This window comes from Sciurus vulgaris, assembly GCF_902686455.1.
Source record: "Sciurus vulgaris genome assembly, chromosome: 16".
Classification (NCBI taxonomy): Eukaryota; Metazoa; Chordata; class Mammalia; order Rodentia; family Sciuridae; genus Sciurus; species Sciurus vulgaris.
In genome coordinates, this window is record NC_136477.1 from 66534225 (window position 1) to 66560939 (window position 26715).

Here is a 26715-nt window from a genome sequence, read left to right on the forward strand (position 1 = left end):
GTCATGAATTTAGTAACACAGCAATCCAGGTTAGTGCCAGATTAGTGGACTTTACAGCAAAGAAAATATCAGGGATCAGTGGGGGACATGACCCAGTGAGAAAAGCACGTCTCCACAGTGATGTCTTAAATGTGTAAACACCAAACCACTGAGCTTCAAACCACAAGAACAAAAGATGAGCCATCTGAACAGAGAAAGAGATATACCTATGATCAGAATTGGAGGCTCCAACACTGAAGATATTGGCATTGGACACTTCGTATCAATAATTGACCTGTCAAATAAACAGATCTAATAGGCAGAAGTCAGTAAGTACAATGTAAAAATGAACAACACCATAATTGGCAGGATTTGATCAACACACACAGGCTGCTTTGTGCATTGACCATAGACCACATATTTTAGCCAGGTACACATGGAATGTTTGCCAAAAAAGAGATCATCTCTGGATTCACAAAGGAACCTCAACAACTTAGAAGAATCAAGGTTGCAATGAGAATGATTGTTCTCTTCCCATTATGAAATGAACCAGGAGTAAGCAACAGGACCCCAGGAAAAATTCTAAATGTGAATATGAAACAGAACCATTCTATATAACCCATGAGAAAAAGAGGAGGTCCCCAAGGACTTAATTTGTTAAAGCCACAAAGGAAAGAAATTGCACTTTGAGTTTTAGAAGAAGAAAATGACTCCAAAATTATGGTCATTAATTTCAGGATGGTCATAATATAAAATGTACTAATTTGATACAAGCTAAATTATATTGTTATATTGTGTGCATTTATGAATGTGTAGCAATGAATCCCTCCATTATGTATGATGAAAATGCACCAGCAAAAAAAAAAAAAAAAAAGTGGAAAAAACTTTTAAATATAATAATAAATGAAGTAAAAATTTTACTCATTTGAAAAAAATGAGTCTGGAAATTAAGTACTACTGTCCCTCAAAATGTCCATGATACCCATCAAAAAGACCTAAAACAGTTCACTATAGATAAGGGAATTAATTTGGGATGGAGTTAAAGGACATCATCTTCTTGTAATATCTCTTTTCCTCTTTTCCTTTTTATTTTCAGTTGTGTGGTTTTTGAGCCTAGATCCCCTCTCTCACATTACCCAGTTTTAACATTTGGAATAATGGAATGTCTATGCAACCAAGGACTTGATTTGAATATAAGAAATATAGTCTGATACTGAACCCACTCATTGTCACAAGTGAACTTCCAAGCAGCTTGAAAGAGCATGCAGAGATGTATCAGTCAGCCCAACACAACACACAATGACAACATCTTGGTAAGACATTATATCCTACACCCTGACATGTTCATACAGAGCACTGGATAACACATGCCTCTGCAAAACACATGAAAACCAACATTGTTCATCCTTAAGTTCACATTAAACATCTTCCAGAAGTCTCTGCTGTGTGATGTATTAGTCTTAAACCCATGTGCAGTCCTGTGACTTGGACACAGACCTCTGACCCTCTTATTTCTGGTCTTAGGGTGGTCAGACAAGGAAAATGGCTTTGTCATACAGCATAGTAATAACTTGAATTCTATTTTTATATTTAAGTTTGACACTCAACCCTCAGCACTTTTTCACTAATGTTTCTTTTCATTCCTTTTGAAGCCTCACTACTAATCTCAAGCCCAAAAGTAACTCAGTACATGCAATCTCTGGTAAATAAATGATCCCTTAAACTTGATGTTTATGTAAGGCATAAAAGAGAGAGAGAGAGAGAGAGAGAGAGAAAAGAGAGGGGGGGACATGTTGATTTGGAAAGATTTCTTAAACCATTTAAATACCCTGAAGACCTGCTTTCCTTTCCCACACCCTAGAGTACAAGAAAGCCTACACAAGAAACATGGCAAAAGCATGATCTAGAGTTCTGCTGTTGTCTTAAAGTATACATATAGCCTGGGCATTAGTGAGGGGGAAAAGAACTGTGCAAAACCAAATCAAATTTTATAGCAAGGTGGTAAAAAGCCAATCTCTTGGGATTGAATTAACTCTGTCAAATTACAGAAGAAGAAGAAGAAGAAGAAGAAGAAGAAGAAGAAGAAGAAGAAGAAGAAGAAGAAGAAGAAGAAGAAGAAGAAGAAGAAGAAGAAGAAGAAGAAGAAGAAGATCAGTCAGGTGGGTCATTTTAAATTTATACCCAAGCAAACAAATTAATTTTTCTGTGATTCCAGACCATGTTTTGCCCTCATCTGAGGGGAAGAAGTAACTGCTGGTATTTATGCTCTCAATAATCCTTGAGGTTGGTTCACTTTTGTTCTTGTTTTTGATTTTTAAGCTCTAAAAATGTTTGAAATTGAACTATACCCACATTAGTTGGAAATCTTAAATTGGTAGCAAGGCCCAACTTATCTCCTTGAAATGTTTTTTTCCCCTAACATCTGATCCCAGCCCCTCCCCACGCTGCCAGTTTCATATGATCCCTTAAAGTCAGGCACCCACCACTGAATTTGAGTCCAGACATTATATTTTGTGGAATGACTAAAAATACCAGGCTACCTATTTTTAGCATGGAGAATAAACATTATCTGTGTGTTTCTTTGGCTCCCAGGAGATTGTTTTTAGTCACAGAATTGAATACCCCTCCTACCTGTCATGGATTATTTTTTAAATGCAGATTAAGAATATCAAAGGCCTGACTGGCCTCAGAACTAGAAATATACTATCCAGAATCAAAACTGATGCATGAAATATGCAACCAACAAAAGTCAGAGGCTTGGATATCAAACACATCTTTGTTGAAGATCTCCACATTCCAACATGGTGCTGAATACCAGCCCTCCTTTCAGTTTAGGTAATGACTCATAATTTATTAAGTGAATTAAATGAGAAATGGTAATGGAAACTAGTGTTAAAGAGGGAATGAACTGATGAGATGAACTATACTGGAAAGACTCCTCATAGGATGGGGAAGAGTCTTAATTAATTTGACCGATTGGGGAGATTCCAAGGATGTTTATGGTCATGGTCTTGTCTTAATTAATTTGGTCAGCTGGGAATACTCCAAGGATGTTAATAGTCATGGTCTTTCTATTACTTTCTATTCTTTAAACAGTTCTTTAAACTGTTGGGTCAACCCATGTCAAAGACTTCGGTGATACTAATGAAAAGAATTTAGTCACATGGTCCTTTTAGAGGGGTCACTGTCACTGATCCAAGGCTCTAGCAAGCCCCACTCTGGACCTCATTCAATCACAACTTTCCCTATGCAATGAAACAGTCATAAGGACCAAGGAAATAAGTTCACCCTTGGCAACCCAAACTTACCCTCTTTTATTAGTTGGTTTGTGTATTCCCCAATTCACTTGAAGCCCTAATCTCTAGTACTTATTTGGAATGCGATCTAATTTGGAAACAGGATCTTTGCAGATATAGTTAGGCCAGTATGGGGGCAGATCCCAATTCCATATGACTGGCATCCCCATAAAAGGGTAAATTATAACACAGATATGCACATTGGGAAAATGTCATGCAAAGATAAAGGCAGAGATGGAGGTGATATTTCCACAAGAAAAGAAATGCAAAGATTACTGAAAAACCACCAGAAGCTAGAGAAGAAGCACAGAATAGATTTTTCCTCACAACTCTCGGGAATAAATTTTATTAATACTTTGACCTTGGACTTTTAGTCTTCAGAACTATGAGATAATGATTTTGTGTTGTTTAAGGCACTTTGTAGTACTTTGTTAAAAAGGTGTTAGCATAATAATACACCCTTCTTCTAAGGCATGCATTTCTAATTAGGACCCAGAACTGCTGAGGGCAGAATGTACCTCTGTATGTGCCCCCTAGGCCAAAGCAGTGGCTGAGGGACAGCTTGTGTACATCAGGTTGCACACAAGAAAGGCCTCCACTGATACAGGCAGGAGACAGAGGTGGGCACAGAAAGTCTACAAGCCTGGGCCAAGGTGAGTTGTCCCCAGACCACATAATCCAACAGAGAATTAAATTAATTATCCTTCAATTTTAAGAATTCTAAATTTGAGGGTGGTGATTTAGCTCAGTTGGTAGAGTGCTTCCCTCGCATGCACAAGACCCTGGGTTCAACTCCCAGGACCAAAAATAAAGAGTTCTAAATTAGAACCTTATCTTCCAGGTAAAGATGAAGGTGAATGTATCAAAAGAAGAGGCTAATTTATGCTTTTTATTGTTTATGCTTCTTATTCATGGTTTCCAACTTATTCTCTAACTTCTAAATTGCCTGACATAGGGTACATGGGCCTTCTTTTGTAATCTGGCCTCGGTCTCCCAAGAGATAACAGGGGGGTGGGCCTGTTCATTTTGTGCCAAGGTGCCACAGTCCATGTGGTCAAACTGAAATAAAGCTCCCCCTGTCATCAGCCTTACACTTGAAAGTACATCAATGGGGGAAATAGCTGTGTTCTCCTGCTGAACTAAATTGCATTTACTTTTTTAAAAAAAGACATGTTGAAGGCAGAAACCTAAAAATAAAAATTCTTTAACCAAAATTTCCCACCAGAGCTGATTTATTTTTAATTCCATAAGTTCCAAAGGAAGAGAGAAAAAAGGGCTTTGGGCAAGTCCAATTGTAGGCAACAAAGCCACCCAGGACCCCTAGATTCATTGACCATTCACTTTTTTAAAATTGTAAGAATACCCACCCAAGAATACTTAACCTTCATGTCAGAGGCCTGCTCTTAGTTCACCCAGGATCTGCTAGACCAGGCCAATGCATGGCAAACTGTTTTAGAGGAAATAGTATAAATGTATTTCAACTGATACCATGGCCTGAGATCCTGAAGTTCTGAGAAAATGGAACAACTGAGACACAAACATATACACATAATGGTACCAGTGAGTTTATACTTCCAGGGAGGCTGATACCAGACTTCAGGAGATTTAGAACTTTTTTTTTTGCAATGCTAGGGATTGAACCCAGGGCCTTTTGCTTGCAAGGCAAGCACTCTACCAACTGAGCTATCTCCCCAGCCCAGAACCATGTTTTTGAAAAGGAGACTTGGGGCTGGGGTTGTGGCTCAGTGGTAGAGTGCTTGCCTAGAATGAGTGAGGTCCTAGGTTCAGTCCTCAGCACTACATAAAAATAAAATAAAGGTATTTTAAAAAAATAAAGAAAAGGAGACTCTTTTAAGAAAAAATATTCAAATCAGAATGGCTAAACCAATGGCTAAATTAGGTCATAAAATGTCCCCCAATGATAAGCTTAAGAAGAGATAAACAGAATTAATCTGGAACATTGGACATAAAAATATTAATTTGGCAACCACAGCAATGGAGTTTTTGTAGGTCACATGCTTAAACAACATTGAGGGAAAAGTAATTGAGAATGTCCTGGATACAGTATAGAGTAAACCCAGTTTTATAAAAATGTTTCAGACATACTTGTGAGACCCCAATTAGCATTTCAACAAGAGACCTGGCTCCATTAACATTCAAATAAATAAGCTCTCTGGACTTCAAATGCCTTGTAAAAAGAAAATGTTGATGAGTTGTCTGTAACTGAATCAGAAACATACAGATTCCATTTTGCCTAATCTTCCACTGGATTTGGAAATGAAGGGGAATGCTGCTTAAAGCCAAATTCTACAGGGGCTTTGCAGATCTCCAAAGATTTTGGAAGCCATTGGTAAGAACAGGGAGATCCTTCATGGAATTCCATCTCACCCTCCTGAACTGCAGTCTCCAGGGGAGGCACCTTCCCAGGGTGCATCCTGGGCAAGAAAGGAGAGGGGTAAGCATGGGTTTTCTACGTGCCAGACCCCTTGTCCCAATTGCCACAGCTACTGTTTGCATGAAGAGACATGCATGATTATTTGTGTCATGGGAGATGGGGACATAGAGGAGAGAAATAGCAAAGCAGGCTGCAAATTCTAGCTCCCCACCCCCAGGAGCAGCTATCTTGGTGAATCTGGCCATGCTAGTAATGTCATATCCCTTGGCCTTGGTGTCCCCATCTGGAAACTAGGGCAAAGGTGCATCTAAGTAGCTCTCTCCTCCAGTGCCTGGTGGTGATCAATATGGTACAGAAACCCTTCGAGTGGGGACTCCTGTCATCCCCACTCTAAAGTCCAAAAACTGAGCCCAGGAAGGATCCAGAGACAAAGCAGTGGACCCTCAATCTTTACTTCAAGCCTGTGGTTCCCTACACAAAGGCCTTCTCACTACACACTGCCACTTTTCCCAAAGGGTCTCTGCAGATCTGATCGGACTCTAGAGTCCTGGAATGGTCCTCCCAGAAAGGTTGAAACTGGGGGTCTCCCAACCCATGTGGGTTGCCTGAGGGCAGTTAGGAGGAGTCCTTCTCCAAGTTCTCCAGGGGGCCGTCTGGTGCCAAGTACAGAATGAGACACACAATGCATGGAAGTGTTGAGGGGTGTCCCAGGTGCCAAAGTTCATGGTCTCCTGGTGTGATTGACTCATGGGATGACAGAGAAGATGAAAGAAGGAGAAAAATTTGGAATCCTGACTCTGTTCCCATTCACTGTCTCTCCGACTGGTGCTGTGTCATTTGACTATAAGAAGAGATGAAGCAAAGTCTAAAATGAAAATGAAACAATAATGTAGTATATGGTACATAAATTAACCAGGTAGATGACACCCAGTAGGTCATGAATGACTTCACACATGCTTTTATCAAAGGGGTAATTATAGCACAGAAAGACCAACACACATTGTTTCCACAAGAGAGATAGTGTTGTAAGTGATTAAAAGGGCTAAGGGTGGGGAAGGTGCTCATTACAGAGACTGCTTGTGTGCTAGAATAAGAGTTTTCTTCAAACAAGAGCAGCACATGTCTTTCCAGTGTGCTGAGAGAGGGAAATCTTCTGAACTTCCTTGTGACTGTAGCCCAAGTTCTGTTAGAAGTTCCATAGACACACAGGTCAGAGTGGTGCAGCCTATAATCCCAGTGAGCAGGAGAATTAGGCAGGATAATTGCAAGTTCAAGGCCAGCCTCAGGAACTAAGTAAGGCCCTCTGAAACTTAGTGAGACCATGTCTCAAAATAAAAAAGGGGGGGCTGGGGATGTGGATCAGTGGTAAAGCACCTTTGGGTTCAATTCCTGGTACCTAAAGAAAAAGAAAGAAAGACCCTATCTAGACCCACTTGAGCATCCTCCTTTCACCTCCAAACTCTGTTTTGTCCAAAAATGATCTGGACAGTTCTTGGCATCTGGCTTCTTCACAACAAAACTCACAGCCAAACAGTAATGAGGTCTGAGCAGCCTGGAACCAGAAACAGCCCAAAGACACACAATCCCATTAACAATGGGTGATGATTGACCTTCTCCCAATATTCAATGGCCCTTCGTTACTCAGCCCTGAGGAAATAGAAAGAGAAGGAACTTTCCATAACATACCAAAGACCAAGTACAAATTTCCCTTATATTAATCAAGCCATACTTTAGCATTGCATTCTGATTCTTTTGTTATATGATGACTTACTACACCATATTCTACAAATGTTGATTCTATACATAAACCACAACTGTTGCTGTCCTTGTTATTAGGACCGGGAGGTCTTAAACTTATATTTAGGTTGTTTGGTATCATTATGTGCATATGAGAGATGAAATGTAAAAACTAGAGAAAATATATATTTTTTAATTTTACCTTTGGGCCAACTAATGTGAAGAGAAAATGTGGATTGTTCTTTATACTGCAACGTTCTACAAGAGTGGTTTCAACCAACTTTTTCATTGTATGATCAGCATTACAGTTGGCAGGTAATGGTCTGATTTCTGGTTCCCTAGTGTCAGTGTTTGCTTCTATAATAATAAAAACAAAGTAGATAGTACATGAAAACACTCCATATTTTCAAATCAATGAGCAGTTCAGCAGTAGATATTCTTCAAATAGTTTACCCTCTTTCCTTGATTCATTAGAAGCTTGATGTGATTCTCCTTCTTCTTTGGGGACATTCTAAGAAGGAAAAAATATTTAGGGAGAAATGCACCAAATATAAAAAAAATTATCATAATGGTTTCCTTTACTGTAGGTTACAAAAAAAGAGAACACATTTCTGAGCCATTCCAATATAAAATCAAACTTCAATCTTCAACTTACTAAGCTATGTCTTCTTATGGGGGTGAGAATGATTAGAGAGAAGACAAAGATCTGAAATGTTAATGCCCTTACGTCCAAGATAATTTCACAAATACTGACATTTATAAGACTATTTTATTAATCAAATTACCTAGAATAAATTATAGCCATCTGTAGTTCAGAGTGCTTTTAAAAAAAATTAGAAATTTAAATGTGATATTTTGAATTAGTTTTTGTGAATTATATTGGCACAAATTATCTCATGAGGTGAAAACATAAGACCTGAGTTTTAAGAGTACCTTATAAATAAAATTGATTGGAATCACAAAGAGTATAATCTCTGTCCTTCCTGTGTGTCAAATAGCTAACAATAAATGTAAATATAAATGTTGATCCTTCCAAGAGAGAGAATGCCACAATCTTGTGGGGGCAGTGAATAGAAACCACACACAGTTACTAAAAGAAAAGATTTACTAAATTACCAAAGAATGGCAACAAAGATCGCTCAAAGAAAAGACGTTGGAGATATGTTTTCTGCAAGGTAATACTGAGTCCTGGAGTAAATCATTTCAAAATATAACCAAATCTTTATCTTAAGTCCAAATATATGCTTCATGATTAGGGGATGCTTGAAGCATATTCTGGTTCCTACTTTTATATTTATGACATTTCTCTAACTTGTTTGCTTCTTTATATGGCACCAATTCAAGATAACTCACCTGAATTTATATATCCCAGGCATCAAAATTAAATACAAACAAAGCATCATTTTTAGTATTCAGTAAACAGTCATTTCATGTTTCTTATTTAGAACACTTCATTATATAGCAAATTTTTTCTACAAATTTATTCATGTTCAAGAAATTAAGAAGTTTTTTACATTTGAAACCTTATAGGTGCTCCAGAAAATATGAAAATATATTTATTAACTTTGAAAAGCCCATTAAAAATGAAAAGCTATAAAGTGAATAGTTACACAACTAAGCAAATAACTTCTAAATTTTGGGATCTCCGAATGTGACATAATGGCTTGGATACTTTTAGACACTATAATAATAACTTCTAAATTTTGGGATCTCCGAATGTGACATAATGGCTTGGATACTTTTAGACACTATAATACAAAAATAATGAAACTAACATCATCATATGGTTATTGAGAGTCTCTGCTTCTAGAATTGGTTATTACTTTGCACATGACATCTATCTTCAATTAAATGAAGAGTTTTAAATATACTCTTAGTGGAAAGAGCCAGAAAGCATGGTGAAATCCCTTTTAAATGCAAATATTTTATAATTTTATTGTCTTTTTATACCTTTGTTTATTTACTTAGTTTTATGTGATGGTGAATATTGAGCCCAGTGCCTCACATAGACTAGGTAAGTGCTATACAATTGAGCTACAACTGCACACACTAATCCATAAATTAATAAAAATTAATATATGTATTCTAAATTTCTATGTTTCCATAATTTCTAACAGAATTTTAGTGTAAAATGGAGCCAAGAATAGAAATAATGAAAAAGTTCTCCTAGAAAAGTATGGTAGTAAAATACAAATGGTCCAATTTTTAAAAACCTGCATCAATGTGCTTTACTTATTTCAAATTAAAGACATGAGGGAAATCCCATGATTCTACAAACAATAATTTGAGCATGAATGTTAAAAATCATGTACAATTTAAATTTCACACTAATGTAAACCTAACAAAAAATCCTTGACAAAATTTCCTATTTCTTCTGCATTGAGAAATTCACTCCTAAGACAGTTTTACTGTCATATGTATTTTCCAGCCCAATGTTTTCTCCAGTCCCCCTACACTAAACTACTCAATGGAACACTGACATTTATATATGTTCCAAAATATCAATTTTTTCAAATATTTTTTTTTCTTAGCAAATTTGCAAAAAAAAAAAATATAAGGGAAACCATTGCTAAGTTTCAAGTATTAACACCTCAATACTCAATATTAAGAGCAAGAAAATTAATTGCAAAAAAGATCACATTACTTTTAAATGAGATTGATAGTAGAGCTCATCCAATGTAAGACAGGCACCAACAGGATCAGTTTCAGTGGGATGACTTTAGAGCAAAAATATATAATAAAGTGGGTAGGTAGGTTTTTCTCAATAAACTGTGATGAAAATTTGGATTCACCTATATGAAATGCTATTTATTGACTGATTTGATTAAAATATAAGCTGTTTTATAAAACTCTGCCTCAACTTTTTCAAACTATGAAATAGTCAATGAACTTATCCATTTTGTTGGTGAACCTTTAATTATTTAATTAATTTATCTATATGTGGTGTTTAGAATCTAAATGGGTGCCTCACATGTAAGGCAACTGCTTTGCACTGAGCTAAAACCCAGCCCCTCAATAAACACACTCTTAATTCTATTTCAGACTGAAAGACACTATATAGGCAGAACTTGAGAGCAGTTTATTCTCAGAAACTGACTGTCTTGAAGGCTGAACTTGAATTCCAAATTATAACTGTCATAATATTTTCTTTTTACCTGAAGTGGAACAGACCTTTGATAACCCAAGACAAGGTAGCAAGATGCAGACTGCCTTCTCTCTTGGTTATTCATGGATTAAAGACTAAGTAAGCCAACTTGAAAATTGTGCTGTTGGTTCTTCAGCATGGATATCACCTACAGAAAATACCCCATTTTGCAGGGTGTGGTGATGCCTGCCTGTAATCCCAGCAAATTGAGAGATTGAGGCAGGAGCATTTTAAGTTCAAAGCCAGTCTCAGCAAATTAGTGAGGCCCTCTACAACTTGACAACACCCTGTCTCAAAATACAACATAAGACAAAAGGGCTTGGGATAAGTCTCAGTTTTTAAGCATCCCAGGGTTTAGTCCCCAGAAAAAAAAAAAAAAAAAAAAAAAAAAAAAGAAAGGAAAAACAAAAACAAAAACAAAAATAACTCAGCACAAGCAAGGTCCTAAGCAATTCAGGGAGACCATGTCTCTAAATAAAATACAAAATAAGACTGGGGACGTGGCTCAGTGGGTGAGTGCACCTGAGTTCAATCCCCAGGACACATCAAAATAGATAAATAAGTAAATAAGCCTATTGCTTCCCTTTACCCACAAACAGTATATTGAGCTTCATGAAACCTTAAATTTTTTTTTTTTAAACACTGAATGTTCAAGTATGTGTTGTTAGTGGGAATACTATTGTCAGGTACACTGAAATAATATAAATCATAAAATACCATTTTACCTCTGTAGGTCTCACTTTGTTCAGATCCACATGAACTAGGAAGCACTTATGTTTATAGGCAATCAGATATTCAAAAGGAAAGATTGCTACAAAAGCAGAATGCTGGTAACTGTGCCTGTGTTTCCCTAAACATTATTGAACTATCATTCTTCCTCTGGTATTCAACTCCCCAGTCTCTCATTTTCAGGACTCAGTGGCACTCTATATCTTTAAATCTACATCCTGTGAAGATGCAGATTCCTGTCACAAGGTTACACTCAAAGGATCAAGAGTCAGAGCTCTTTCTGTTTTTGTTTCTGGTTCTTGAAAATAAGCTAAATGGGGTCTCAATCACAGGTCTTAGCATAAACACATTGCCAACTACTAAACTGAAGCTCTTCAATGATTTGCCCATTATGTATCTCCCTGATCTACCATGATCTACCACACATATAAATGGGAAGGACATCAGTGAGTTGGGAAAGGAAATAGAGGGGAATGGACACCTGCTAGAGTCTATAGATCCATATATTCAACAGATTCTACTCCCCAGTGTTTTAGTCTCTAAAGCCACTCTCACATCTCTCTAAACTCAGGAAACTTTTCCCAGTGTCTCAAATTAGTTTAATATCTTTCAGCAGAACCTTGAATTTTGTCACTTATTCCAATTAAACGAGAGTATGGGACTATCAGAACTTCTTTCAAATTCTATTTTAATATGCCTTTCTAGAGAGCATCATATACTCTATGTCCTGAATATCTGTTTTGTGTTATAACTGGTCATAAACCCCAAGGTTTTGGTCTATCTTATATAACCCTTATTTCTATCCAAAGCAGTGATGTTCCTCCTCAGTCTTGCCCTTCCCTTGGTTAGTTTTACTCTGATACTGAGTGCTGGGCTCACTTAGTAATCCAATCTTACCCTCTTCATTTGCTTTCCACAATCACTCCTACCCTGTTATATCTGTTGTAAACATATTCACTACACAGTGATAATCAGGAGAATTGCTGAGTTTAGAATTGAGGAGCCTCAGTTCAAATCTCATTGCTACCCCTTTCAACACTCAGAAAAGTCCCTTTAATATCTATAATTTCAGGTTCACCATCATGACCATCATTTGCCCAGTATGTCAAACACATATTGAAGGATGAGTGGGTACATTGATTAGTTGTTAAAATTTCTTAAAATTCTTAAATTTTCTGACCTTTTGATTCAGTCAATAGAAGAAAAGAATATTCAATTGAGAGAATAAAAAAGGAAACAGCAAGAGAGCACAAGAGAATGTGAACATAAAAATTCAAGAAAAGATTTTAATCATAGAAAAAGAAAAAATTGTATAAAGGAAAAATTTCTTCTTAAAACTAAATATAAATAGTAGCCTGAAGGGAAATATAACTCTTAAAAACAGAAACAAAATGCAGGCAGGGTATTGAAGACAATCAAACTGGAAAATTGCAAAGTAGATATATCTCTATACAGAGGGTTAATATATCTAATATAACATGGTCTATACAAAGATATTCTTGACTTCAAGTAAAATAATTCCTCTACAGAACTAGTCTGATCTTGTTTATAAAGAGAACATGTGATAACAGCTCTGTGAGATTTTTCCTAAAACTCTATAAGCAGGCTGCTCAGATAAATAATGAATCAGAATTAACATACAACTGATTTTGCCTTTCTGAATTAATAATATAGACCTGCATCTTGATCCTAGTTCTGCACTGGCATCGACCTATACAGTGGAAGAATACAATGGAGTTGTCAGTCAGGCAAGCTTACAGTCTAATTGCAGGCCTGTCACTTATTAATTATGGAAACATGGGACAAAGAGTCAACTTCTGTTAATGATAGCTGATTAATTAGTAAATAACAGGTTATGATAGCACAGGCACTTTCAAAGTCACCGTGATGACTTTAATAAACAAGTGTTAGGAACAATTGTCTATCCCAGACTGGAACACTAAAAAAAAATCTTTATTCCTTTTATTTTCATTTTCTAATCAGTTAGCATACTATCTTTTAAAATAAATAAAATCATACTTGTTTAAAGGGTCATCTGTAGAATTTCCATCCTCTATTAAAGAAGAAAAGAAAATGTTTATTTAATCAACAATAGAAAATATAAAACATTAAAGTGTACAACTGTCATTCTTTGTTACAGAGTATTCCTCTGGGCCCCTATATGGAGATTTTTCTATAATAGACACTAATTGTATTTCTGACAGGCAATTACTGAATTAAGAATCCTGTGTCCCATACTTTGTACTTTTTAAATGCTAGGAAGAAACATAGAATTTCTCTAAAATTTGATACCTAAAAGTAAACACTTGGTCCCATGACTGTAATTTTAACTAAAAGTTGCAAATGGTCAGAAAACAATATTATTAGCACATTCAGGAGCATAAAGAAAATGTCAAATATCATAATTTTTCTAGACTAATTGCAGTAGAAACAATTATCAGAGAATATTCTTATGTTGTTATGACACACAGCAGCTCCAGATAGAGGAAACACAACATAATAATTTGGAAATACTTTTCTTATTTATACAAAAAAATAAGAATTCAGGAACCAAAATTAAATTATCATTTCAGAAATTCTTTAAAAAATTTCTGAAAATATCATTTCAGATTACAAATTTCCTACAATTAGTTGCTTAAATAATCATGAATTCTATACTACTAAGAAAGTAAATAGGAACAATATGAATGTAACTTATATATATGTATATATATCATATATATACTGCTCCTTTGCCATCAGAACATTCCTATTCCCATTTATTATATTACACGAGGAATTGAATCCAGTGGAGCTGAACCATTGAAAGATATCCCAGTTCTTTTTAAATTTTTAAGGTAGTGTCTTGCTGAGTTGCTTAGGGCCTCAATAAGTTGCTGAGGCTTTAAACTTGCAATCATCATGCCTTAGCCTCGTGAGCTGCCAAGATTACAGGACTGCTGACACTGCACCCAGCATAAATTCAATTTTGATCTGAGCCATGAATACCAAGAAAAATTCACTCTCAGAAATCTTACCTGGGTTGATATTTTCAGAATTTTTAGGTTCCGCTTTCATATATTGAAGAATTAATTCCCTACAACTATATATAAAAAATTAATTAAATTAGAATATCAATATTGATATGAAAAAACTTCATATTGAACACATAAAAATGTTTTAGACAACACAGTATCAGACTTTATAATATGCAGTTGAAATTTGTAAGCCCAAACGTTTTGTTAACTTGATAATTATTTGTAAATTGTTCTATTTTCTTTTGTTTTTGAGATGGGATTTCACAATGATGCCTGGTCTGGTCTGGAACTCCTGAGTCCAAGCAATTCTCATGCAATCTTCCAAATAGCTGTGGTGAGCACACACATGCCACTGCACACATAAGCTTATATTAAGAAACAATGTGGAGATCCAAGATGGCGGACTAGAGGGAGGCTGCGTTACTTGTCGCTCTGTAACTCCAGTTTCAAGCAGAGGATATCTGTTTCTTGGTGAGGCAGTTTTTGCTGCTTATCAATCCTCTGATGTTTACCCTATTTGTCTGCTGTGACCACCTGCAGTCTACCAGCATATTGACACTTTTTGTGAGTGCAGGTTGCTCACTGTCAGGCACCTATCGTCCGCCATTTGCCTGCCTCTCACCTGTCCATCACCTGCCTTTTGTCTATACATCATCCAAAGCATGAGGTTCATCTCCCAATCATCTAACAACAGTCAGCAAACTGATCACAGACTGCCAGTGGAGCACTAGCTGCCTGCTGTTGCCTGGAAGTTCACTGATATAGTACCTACAGAATCCCTCAGCCCGACTGATCACTCCCTGTGTCTGGGACCCTAACATCGACTGACTGCTCCCTGCCACCAGGACCCACAGGCCAACTGACTGTGCCCTATCACCAAGACCCCAAACCGACTGCACCCAGCCTCCAGGATCCCGCAACCACACCAAACACACCTGAACTCCAGGACCCCTGCCTGACCAACCGCACCCCTCCTCCAGGACCTTCAACTGACCATGTCCACACCCTGAGCTGCAGCTCCCCAATTGCCAACACATTTGGAAGCCAGAGTGGCCATCTTGGATAATCCCAAAAGCCAGAGCTCTGATCTTTAGGTGGGGCAAATCCCATCCTGAGACACCTGCTGGAGGTTTGAAGCTCATTTTCAGGTACCTGTCATGCATCAGGCTACTGAAGACTGGGAGGTTTGAATACTATATGACTGTTATAGTATAGATTTTCCTTTTTCTCCTTATTGAACAATTTTAAGTTTTTTTCTTTATTTTTCTTGCTCTCTTTTCCTTTTGTATACCTATTCCCTCAGTGTCTCTTTCTCCCACTTTTCATGCTAACATCCAATTTCTTTTGAATACACTCTCATGCTTGCTATTATCTACAACTTCTTTATATTCTGTTCTTATCTGATTAACAGCTACATCTTACATCCCTCTGCATCCTCTTTGTCCTCCATTAGAAAATGCAGACCTTATAGCAAATCTGTTCCTTATACTGAAGATAATATTTGAACTCATTCTGTTTAATATGACAATTTTGTTATTGTCTTCATAGGGGTTATTTGGTATAGGATTGCATAGTATCTGAATTGGGCACTGCCAATACTGATCTCCCCTTAAAGAAAGGGTTATGGAAACCTATAGGGCCACTATAAGCCTATAGGGGGTAATCTGCAATACCCCAGATTTGCACTGCTAAAGGGGAAGATACATGAGTAACATGAAAAAACAAAGGAAGAAAATGATCCAAGCAAATCTAGATTCTATATTAATAGAGTCCAATGACAGTATGTTAGAAGAAATGTCAGAAAAGGACTTCAGATTTTACATGATTAAGATGATTCATGAAGCAAAGGATGAGATAAGAGAGCAAATGCAGGAAATGAATGATAATACCAACAAACTGACAGAGCAACTGCAGTAAGCAAGAGATCATTTCAACAAAGAGCTAGAGATTCTCAAAAAAAAAAAAAAAAAACCAAACAGAAATCCTTGAAATGAAGGAAACAATAAACCAAATAAAAAACTCAATGGAAAGCATCACCAAAAGACAAGACCACTTGGAAGACAGAACCTCTGACAATGAAGACAAAGTATTTAATCTTGAAAATAAAGTTGCCTAAAAAAAGAAGATGGTAAGAAATCATGAACAGAATCTCCAAAAACTATGGGACATCATGAAAAGACCAAATTTAAGAATTACTGGGATTGAGAAAGGCATACAAACCAAAGGAATGAACAACCTATTCAATGAAATAATATCAGAAAATTTTCCAAACCTGAAGAATGAAATGGAAAATCAAATACACGAGGCATACAGAACACCAAATGCACAAAATCACAACAGATCCACACAAAGGCACATTATAATGAAAATGCCTAACATTAAAAATAAAGATAGGATTTTGAAGACCACGAGAGAAAAGCATCAGATTACATATAGGGAGAGACGAATATGGATAACAGCCAACTTCTCAACCCAGACTCCAAAAGCAAGAAGGGCCTGGAACAATATATTTCAAGCTCTGAAAGAACATGGTTGCCAACCAAGAATCCTATACCCAGCAAAACTAACCTTCAGATTTGAAGATGAAATAAAATCCTTCCATGATAAACAAAAGTTAGAAGAATTTACAAATAGAAATCCTGCACTACAGAATGTTCTCAACAAAATATTCCATGAGGAGGAAATGAAAAACAACAATGGAGGTCAGCAAAGGGAGGAACTACCTTAGAGAAAAAACACTCAAAGAAGAAACTGAGCCAAGTTAAAAACCAAAAATAAGCCCAAATGACTGGGAATAGGAATCATATCTCAGTAATAACCGTGAATGTTAATGGCCTAAACACATCAATCAAAAGACAAAGACTGGCAGAATGGAATAAAAAGAAAGACCCAACAATATGCTGCCTGCAAGAGACTCATCTCATAGAAAAAGACATCCACAGACTAAAGGTGAAAGGATGAGAAAAAACCTACCATGCACATGGACCCATTAAAAAAGCGGGGGTTTCCATCCCTATATCAGATAAAGTGGACTTTAAGCCAAAGTTAGTCAGAAGGGATAAAGAAGGACATTTCATACAGCTTAAGGGAACCATAAATCAGGAAGATATAATGATAGTAAATATTTATGCCCCAAACAATTGTGTATCCCTTTACATCAAACAAATCCTTCTCAATTTCAGGAATCACATAGGCCACAACACAATAATTCTGGGTGACTTTAATGCACCATGTCACCATTAGATAGATCTTCCAAACAAAAACCAAACAAAGAAACCATAGAACTCAATAAAACAATCAGTAAACTAGACTTAATAGACATATATAGAATATTCCATCCATCAATGACCAGATTCACTTTCTTCTCAGCAGCACATGGAACCTTCTTGAAAATAGACCATATGTTATGCAAGGAAATGCAAAAAAATAGAGATACTGCCGTGTGTTCTATCAGATCATAATAAACTGAGAGTAGAAATCAATGAAAAAATAAAAAAAAACAGAAACTACTCCAATACATGGAGACTAAATAATATGCTATTGAATAAAACATGGATAACAGAAAATATCAGGGAGGAAATAAAAAAATTAATAGAGGTCGAAGGGAATGATGATATGCATATCAAAATCTCTGGGACACTATGAAAGTGCTACTAAGAGAAAAATTCATTGCATGGAGCATATTCCACAAAAGAATGAAAAGTCAACAACTAAATGACCTAACATTACAGCTCAAAGACCTAGAAAAAAAGAACAGAAAAACAGAAAAAGCAGTAGAATACAGGAAATAATTAAAATCAGAGCTGAAATCAATAAAATTGAAACAAAAGAAACAATACAAAAAATTGACAAAACAAAAAGTTGGTTCTTTGAAAAAGTAAACAAAATAGACAAACCCTGAGCCACACTAACAAAGAGAAGAACAGAGAAAACTCAAATTACTAAAATTTGTGATGAAAAAGGAAATATCACGACAGACATCACTGAGATACATAACACAATGAGAAGCTTCAAAAATCTGTATTCCAACAAAATAGAAACTTCCGAAGACACTGAAAAATTTCTAGAGACATATGCTCCTTCCAAACTGAACCCGGAGAATATACATGATTTGAACAGATCAATATAAAGCAATGAAATAGAAGAAGCCATTAAAAACCTACTATCCAAGAAAATCCCAGGACCAGACGGATTCTCAGCTGAGGTCTACAAGACCTTCAAAGAAGAACTCACTCCAGTACTTCTCAAAGTATTCCAGGATATAGAAAAGGAGGGTACCCTAACAAACTCATTCCATGAAGCTAATATCACCCTCATACTCAAACCAGGCAAAGACACATCAAGGAAAGATAATTTTAGACCAATATTCTTGATGAACATAGATGCAAAGGTCCTTATCAAACTACTTTCAAACCATATCCAAAAACATATTAATAAAATCATACACCACGATCAAGTGGGGTTCATTCCTGGAATGGAAGGATGGTTTAACATCTGTAAATCAATGAACATAATCCATCATATCGATGGACTTAATGATAAGTATCATATGGTTATATCAATCAACACAGAAAAAGCATTCAACAAAATACAACACCCCTTCATGCTCAAAACATTAGAAAAAATAGGGATAGTAGGAACATACCTGAACATTGTAAAGGCTACTTGTGCTAAGCCTATGGCCAACATCATTCTTAATGGAGAAAAACTGAAACCATTGCATTTAAAAATGGGAACAAGACAGTGATGTTCTCTTTCACCACTTCTATTCAACATTGTCTTCGAAACTCTAGCCAGAGCGATTAGGCAGACTAAAGGAATTAAAGGAATATGAGTAGGAAAAGAGGAACTTAAGCTGTCAGTACTTGCTGAGGACATGATTCTATATTTAGAGGATCCAAAAACCTCCTCCAAAGAACTTCTAGACTTCATCAATGAATTCAGCAAAATAGCAGGCTATAAAATCAACACACATACATCTAAAGCATTTTTATACGCAAATGATGAAACAGCTGAAAGGGAAATGAGAAAAACAACTCCATTTGTAATAGCCTCAAAAAAAAAGAAAAAAATACTTGGGAATCAATCTAACCAAAAAGGAAAAAGATCTGTACAATGAAAACTACAAAACACTGAAGAAAGAAATTGAGGAAGACATTAGAAGATGGAAAGATCTCCCATGTTCTTGGACTGGCAGAATTAATATTATCAAAATGGACATACTACCAAAAGTGCTATACAGATTCAATGCAATTCCAGTTAAAATTCCAATGATGTACCTTACAGAAATAGAGCAAGCAATAATGAAATTCATCTGGAAGAATAAGAAACCCAGAATAGATAAAGCAATCCTTAGCAGGAAGAATGAAATAGGGGGTATCGCAATATGAGAATTTCAACTATACTACAAAGCAATAGTAACAAAAACAGTATGGTATTGGCACCAAAATAGGTAGATCAATGGTACATAATAGAGGAAACAGACACAAATGCAAATAAATACAATTTTCTCATACTAGACAAAGGGGCCAAAAATATGCAATGGAGAAAAGATAACCTCTTCAACAAATGGTGCTGGGAAAACTGGAAATCCATATACAACTGAGTGAAATTAAATCCCTGTCTCTTACCTTGCACAAAAATCAACTCACAATGGTTCAAGGACCTTGAAATGAGACTAGAGACCCTTCATCTTATAGAAGAAAAAGTAGGTCCAAACCTTTAACCTGTTGGCTTAGGATCAGACTTCCTTAACAGGACTCCCATAGCACAAGAAATAAAACCAAGAATCAATAACTGGGATAGATTCAAACTAAACAGATTTCTCTCAGCAAAGGAAACTATCAGCAATGTGAAGAGAGAGCCTACAGAGTGGGAGAATATCTTTGCCACTCATACTTCAGATAGAGCACTAATCTCCAGAATCTATAAAGAATTCAAAAACTCTACACCAAGAATACAAATAACTCAATCAAAAAATGGACTCAGGATATGAACAGACACTTCACAGAGGAAGATCTACAAGCAATCAACAATCATATGAAAAAATGTTCAACATCTTTAGTAATAAGAGAAATGCAAATTAAAATTACCCTAAGATTCCATTGCCCCACAATTAGAATGTGATTATCAAGAATACAAGCAACAATAGATGTTGGAGAAGATGTGGGGGAGAAGGTACACTCATACATTGCTGGTGGGGCTGCAAATTAGTGCAGCCACTCTGGAAAGCAGTGTGGAGATTCCTTAGAAAACTTGGAATGGACCCACCATTTGACCCAGCTATCCCACTGCTCAGCCTATACCCAAAAGTCTTAAAATCAGCATACTACAGGGATACAGTCATATCAATGTTCATAGCTGCTCAATTCACAATAGCCAGATTGTGGAACCAACCTAGATGTCCTTCAATTGATGAATGGATAAATAAACTGTCATATATATATATATATATATATATATATATATATATATACAGTGGAATATTACTCAGCCATAAAGAATGATAAAATTATGGCATTTGCAGGCAAATGGATGAAATCGGAGAATATCATGCTAAGTGAGATAAGCTAATCTCAAAAAACCAAAGGAAGAATGATCTTGATGTTAAACAGATGATAACACATAATGGGGGGGCAAGAATGGAGGAAGGAAGGACTATATAGAGGGAAAAGAGGGATGGAAGGGGTGGGGGGGAGTAAAAAATAACAGAATGAATCAAACATTATTAACCTATGTAAATGTATGATTACACAAATGATATGCTGTTACTCCATGTACAAACACAAACAACATGTATCCCATTTGTTTACAATAAAAATAAATTCAAAAAATAATAATAATAAATAAATTATAAAAAAGAAAAAAGTAAGATGCAATCATTATGCATTGAGGGCAATAAATATATTAAATGATAATAGATTGAACTCAGAAAATGTCATGTCCCTATAAACAATAGCTCTTTCTTCTTTCACAATTTATTTTACTTAAGATTAAGGACTTCATCCAAAAATAAGGGTTGAAATCTAACATAAAATAATATTGTAACTTTTAAGTCTAAGTGTGTATTACCATGAATACTCAGGGACTGGAATTAATAAAGGCATTTTGTAGTCAAAGGTAATCATCACTAGACTGCAGAGCAACACAGCAGCAACAGACTTGACAGTAACAAAAGCATTTTAAAAGTCCTCTCCCCTCTACTTAACTTTAAGAAAATCCTCAGGTCCTCAAGAAATTAAAGGATGGTGGAAAAGCTAATTTTCAAGGAAGAGTAAAAAGATTTTCTGCTCAACTGGGCATTTCAAGGCCCAAATAGTTAATTAGAAAAATCAAGGTGTGACATGGTTTATACCCCATGGTCAGGAATAATACTTGGAATGACAGAGATAAGACTGGGAACCATGATGATAAAATCTCTAAAACCCTAAGATACTGGCTAGTGATGCATTTCAGTAGTACAGCAATTCAATAGCATGTATAAGGAGACAAGGGAAGAAAGGGAGAGGAGAGGGAAGAAAGGAACCTTGGAGAAAACTTACACTTCATTACCACTTCTCATCTAGACTCTTGCAGGCCTGCTGGCTGATGAACTACTCTATTGTTTCATACATAACTGTACCATGAAATTTCACCTCATGTGTGAAATGCAATAGCTGTTATTATTTTGATTCTCCAATCAAAGGTTGATTAGAATTTTAATGTAAACACTTACCCACTATGACCCCTAGCAGCAGCATAAGCTAATGCCATCTGTCCAAAGTTATCTGTAACAGAGACATCAATACCATTCTGGAGAAACAGCTCAGCCATGTGTTTTGATTTGTGTTCCAGAGCAAACATGAGGACTGTTCTACAATAAGATAGATCACTTCCACCTTAAGTATTTTAATAGAGTTATTTGAACAGCTAATTTATGTTTTTCCAATTCAAAATCTTACTTTACAGATACTAATAGACATAAATATCTTGGGAGAGCAAACTTTCAGTGTTGCAAATCACCTCAAAGTCTAAAAGGAAAAAAATCTTTTCCAAATGAAAGAGAAGTTACAAACTTTAAATGAGAAAATAGGCACAGAGAAATGGGGTCACAGTCACATAAAACTAGCTGATGATAGAATTCACATCACAATCAGCTCTTATGAGTCCTTCTCCAAGGCTAGTTGACCCACATGATATTATCTTAAGTGTCCGTTCCTATCTTATTCCATTGTTCTGTTTTTCTTCTTACCTTTCATTTCCCCTGCCAGCTCATATACTTTACTTGGCTCAGCTGATAATTCTTTCAGAACTGTGAATAAGCCACCTCTGCCCCAGTTGCCAGAGTCATCTGACAGAAGAAATTTTTCCATCTATATGAGGTAATATCAAGTGCACAATTTAGAGAAACAAAAGCACACAAAATAGACTTGGAGAAGAATGATTTTTCAAAGGGAAGGAAAACTATATTTGATCTCCTAGGAGAATCATAGTTGAATTCTCAAATATATTCAGGTTTTCTGAAAGATATACTTGGTCATCATAACAGAAAGGTATCTCAAAAATGAGTGTTATGAATGAAAAAAAAAATCTCTGGTGGGTCTCTAACTCTGGGGGAGGTGAATAAGGAAGGGTGGAGAGTGGGAGAAACATAACAGTGAGCAAGTGCTGTTGATATCAAAGCATACAACTCCCATTTTACTTGTCAGGAAGAGGAAAAGCTAAATGACTCATTCAAGCTTTCATTAACATTCTGGCATAGCACATTGTATTTATACTCATTCATACCACAAATATTTGTTTACATGAATTACATGTCAAACATCATTCTAGGTACTGGAGCTACTGCAGTGGACACACATACACATACACAATCCTCTTCTATTAAGTGTATTTTCTAATTCAAGGAGATAAACAAATATACATGTTAACATATGAGGAGGTGATAAAGGTAAGTAGTGTAGAAAGAGGACAAAGAGTAAAAGAGGGGGCATGTAAACTGTTCTATATGAGGTGATCAGGGAAGACCTTTCTGAGAGGCAGACATTTAAATAATGCTTGATGTGACTAGAGAAAATAAGGATCCAGGCAGAGGATACAGAACATGCAGAGGTTGTGAGGGGAACACACAAGGAGTTTCTCAGAGAATGAATTTTTCTTATAAAATGTAGCCTCATTTCACCATATTAAAAAAACTTATGCAGAGGACAGGACAATTATTATCCCATTTGTATATATTAGGAAGCTCACACTTAGGGAGAGTAGGTAACTCAATCAGGTAAACCAAAGAGCCAAGAGTCAAATTCACATCTACTGATTTTACAATTCATGCTTTCTTGACCACATGATATTGCACTGGGACCAGCACCCTTAAGTCATGATTTAGATTCATCTTCTCCATTTCTTGGCACCATAAGGTTGGAGGCACAATCCCTGTCCCACACCATTTCTTGTACCTATACCGTGCACTATGAGAGCACCCTCTGTCATTTCCTGAGGGTGTGCGACATCACCACTAACAAACTTGATGGAGGTTGAATCTGGGTCATAGTAACCCAATTAGGGAGCACTCTTTTTTTAAATTTTTTTATTGTAAACAAATGGGATACATGTTGTTTCTCTGTTTGTACATGGCGTAAAGGCATACCATTTGTGTAATCATAAATTTACATAGAGTAATGTTGTTTGATTCATTCTGCTCTTTTTTCCCTTCCCCCACCCCTCCCACCCCTCTTTTCCCTCTGTACAGTCCTTCCTTCCTCCATTCTTGCCCCCTCCCTAACCCTAACACTAACCCTTCCCTCCCCCCATTATGTGTCATCATCCACTTATTAGCGATATCATTCGTCCTTGGGCTTTTTGAGATTGGCTTATCTCACTTAACATGATATTCTCCAATTTCATCCATTTGCCTACAAATGCCATAATTTTATCATTCTTTATGGCTGAGTAATATTCCACTGTATATATATATACCACAGTTTCTTTATCCATTCATCAATTGAAGGACATCTAGGTTGGTTCCACAGTCTGGCCACCTGGTGCCCAGTACAATCGCTCTGAGTCCCAGAGACCTGCCGCACGCCTCTTCCTCCAGACAGCTGCCCGGTATTCCGATGCAGTCACTAGGAGTCCAAGCAACTCACTGCATGCCTCCTCCTCCCACCAACCACCCGTAGCCCTGGACAATCACTCCGAGTTGAAGTGACCCGCCCCGTTCCTCCTTCTCCTCCAGTTAACCCCCTGGGTGTTCAGGAGCAGTTGCTCTGAGTGGTTCTGAATCCACGTCAACCGCTGCATGCCTCCTCTGGGCAGCTGCCCGGAGCTCTGGTGCGGCCACTCGAGACCAAACCCACCGCACTTCTCCTCCAGGCAGCCCCCTGGTGTTCAGGAGCGGTCGCTTTGAATCCAAACTACTCACCAATCGCCTCCTCCTCTGAGCAGCCGTCTGGAGCTCTAATGCAGTCACTGCAAGTCCAAATGACCCACCGCACTCCTCCTCCTCCTACTTCTCTGGGCAGGCCCTGGGGTTCAGAAGTGGTCTCTCTGAGTCCAAACAGCTCACCGCGCAGCTCCTCCTCTGGCAACTGCCTGTAGCTCTAGTATAGTCACTCCAAATCCAAGCAGCCTCGCTCCTCCTCCTCCTCCTCAGGGCAGGCCCTGGTGTTCAGAAGCAGTCGCTCTGAGTCCAAACAGCTCACCACACAGCTCCTCCTCTGGCAGCTGCCAGTAGCTCTGGTATAGTCACTCTGAATCCAAGCGGCCACACTCCTCCTCCTCCTCCTCCTCCTCCAGGCAGGCCCCAGTGTTCAGGAGTAGTTGCTCTGAGTCCACACAGCTCTCCTTGCCGCTCCTCCCCTGGGCAGCCGCCGGAGCCCCTGTGGTTGCTCCGAGTCCCAGCACTGTGCTGAGCGACCTCCTCTACAATGCTCCCAGTTGTCTGAGTTCACTGCTCCAGCAGGGGGAGGGGTGTCTCGCTGGGCAGCTGTACTTCACAAAGTTCCCTGTGTTCCAGGACTACCGTCCCATCTGGGATGCCTCCCCAATGGGAGAGACTCACCCGGCTGCTTTCAGTTGGTCCCAAGTCTCTCAATATCTCCTCTTTTGAATCCTGAGTCCTGGAGCAACGCGAAATGCAGCCACCCTCTAGTCCACCATCTTGAAATGCCAGGAGCACTCTTATCTTCCCCATTCTCAAGGTGCTCAGACTCGCTCACCTCAGAGCACAAGCAGAAGGACTGGTAATAGTTGGATAACTCGACAGAGAGAAAAGAAAATTAACCTCTCCTTGGAGCACATTTTGCACTGCTATTCACAAAAAATAACCACCAAGTAAAATGTAATTAGAAGCTCACCCTGACTGAAGTTTTGCCACATCTATTTTCTGACACTCCAACATTTGACATAGCTCTGTTGGAATAGAGGACTCAACACTTGACATGGGTCTGTTGACTGTCCTCCCTCTTTGAGGCTATAGGCGTGGCATGTCTCCATGTGTAGTTGCTTTTTAATATTAATAATCAATGTATCATTAGAAACTTATTGGAAAACATCAGGAAGGTTTTACTGTATTAGTACACAAAATAGTGCACAATGAAAATTTAGCAGTATTTCCTATAGATAAATATGTGAAAATAAACAATTGTAACTTTGCTTGAGATTAAAGGAGACTGTGATTGCTTTAGTATAATAATAGATGGATAAAGAGCTTGGATGCAGTGTTTAGCCTTTGTTGCTTTCCTAGTTTTAGTAGTTGATCCTACAGATACTTTACATAATAAAAACATTTAGGTTAGTCATAAATATAACTTGTGCTTTTCCTATGTTTAGTCTAATTCTTTGAGAATCAGAATAAGATTGTAGTCCACCATTATATAAAATTAGAATAGACTTAATATTAACTATAAATTGATTTCTTTGCCCTTTAATAATAGTAAAACCTTTTCACTGTTAAACACTGGAGTTCATGGTGGGGGTGGTTTCTCAGAAAATCTAGTGATGTGTTTGTTCTGAAGGTTGAAGGCTGGCAGATCATGATGCCCTCAGTTTAGCTGGGAGACAAGTTTGTTTCAGTTTAGCTGGGAGACAGATTGTTTTAATCTACCTGGAAAATAAGGTTGTTTTGGTCTGGACTCTCATACAGAGAGAATGTGTAGTTTGAGAAGTATAGATTGAACTTTTGAAGGTTTTTCTTATTTTATACTAACCATAAAATGATATAATCATTACTAAAGAAAAATATCTATAAAAAGGCTGGCAGAAAAATAAAGATTCAGATTCAGCCTCAGAACACTTGATGTCTCTGTGTGCTGTTTCTCCAACATGCTAACACCTCCCATCCACCTAAGACCCCTGACCGCTGCTAAGACTGGACCCTGGCAAAGATTTTTGCTCATTTGTAAGTAAACAAGTTTTACAGATTAGCCTGTCTCCTGACTA

At 37.2% G+C, this 26715-nt stretch overlaps 1 protein-coding gene and 1 long non-coding RNA gene across 2 annotated transcripts in view; both read right to left on the reverse strand.

Annotated features, from left to right (window-relative positions):
• Window positions 1-10320, reverse strand: part of LOC306646653 — a 214013-nt gene extending 203693 nt beyond the window's left edge. The window contains exons 1-2 of the long non-coding RNA XR_013759928.1: window positions 10052-10320; window positions 7805-7918 (exon numbers count right to left, since the gene is read on the reverse strand). This is a non-coding gene — a long non-coding RNA (uncharacterized lncRNA). The remainder of the gene's footprint in view (window positions 1-7804; window positions 7919-10051) is intronic.
• LOC306646623 (zinc finger protein 610-like) overlaps window positions 1-26715 on the reverse strand; it is an 827359-nt gene that overhangs the window by 291897 nt on the left and 508747 nt on the right. The window lies entirely within an intron of this gene.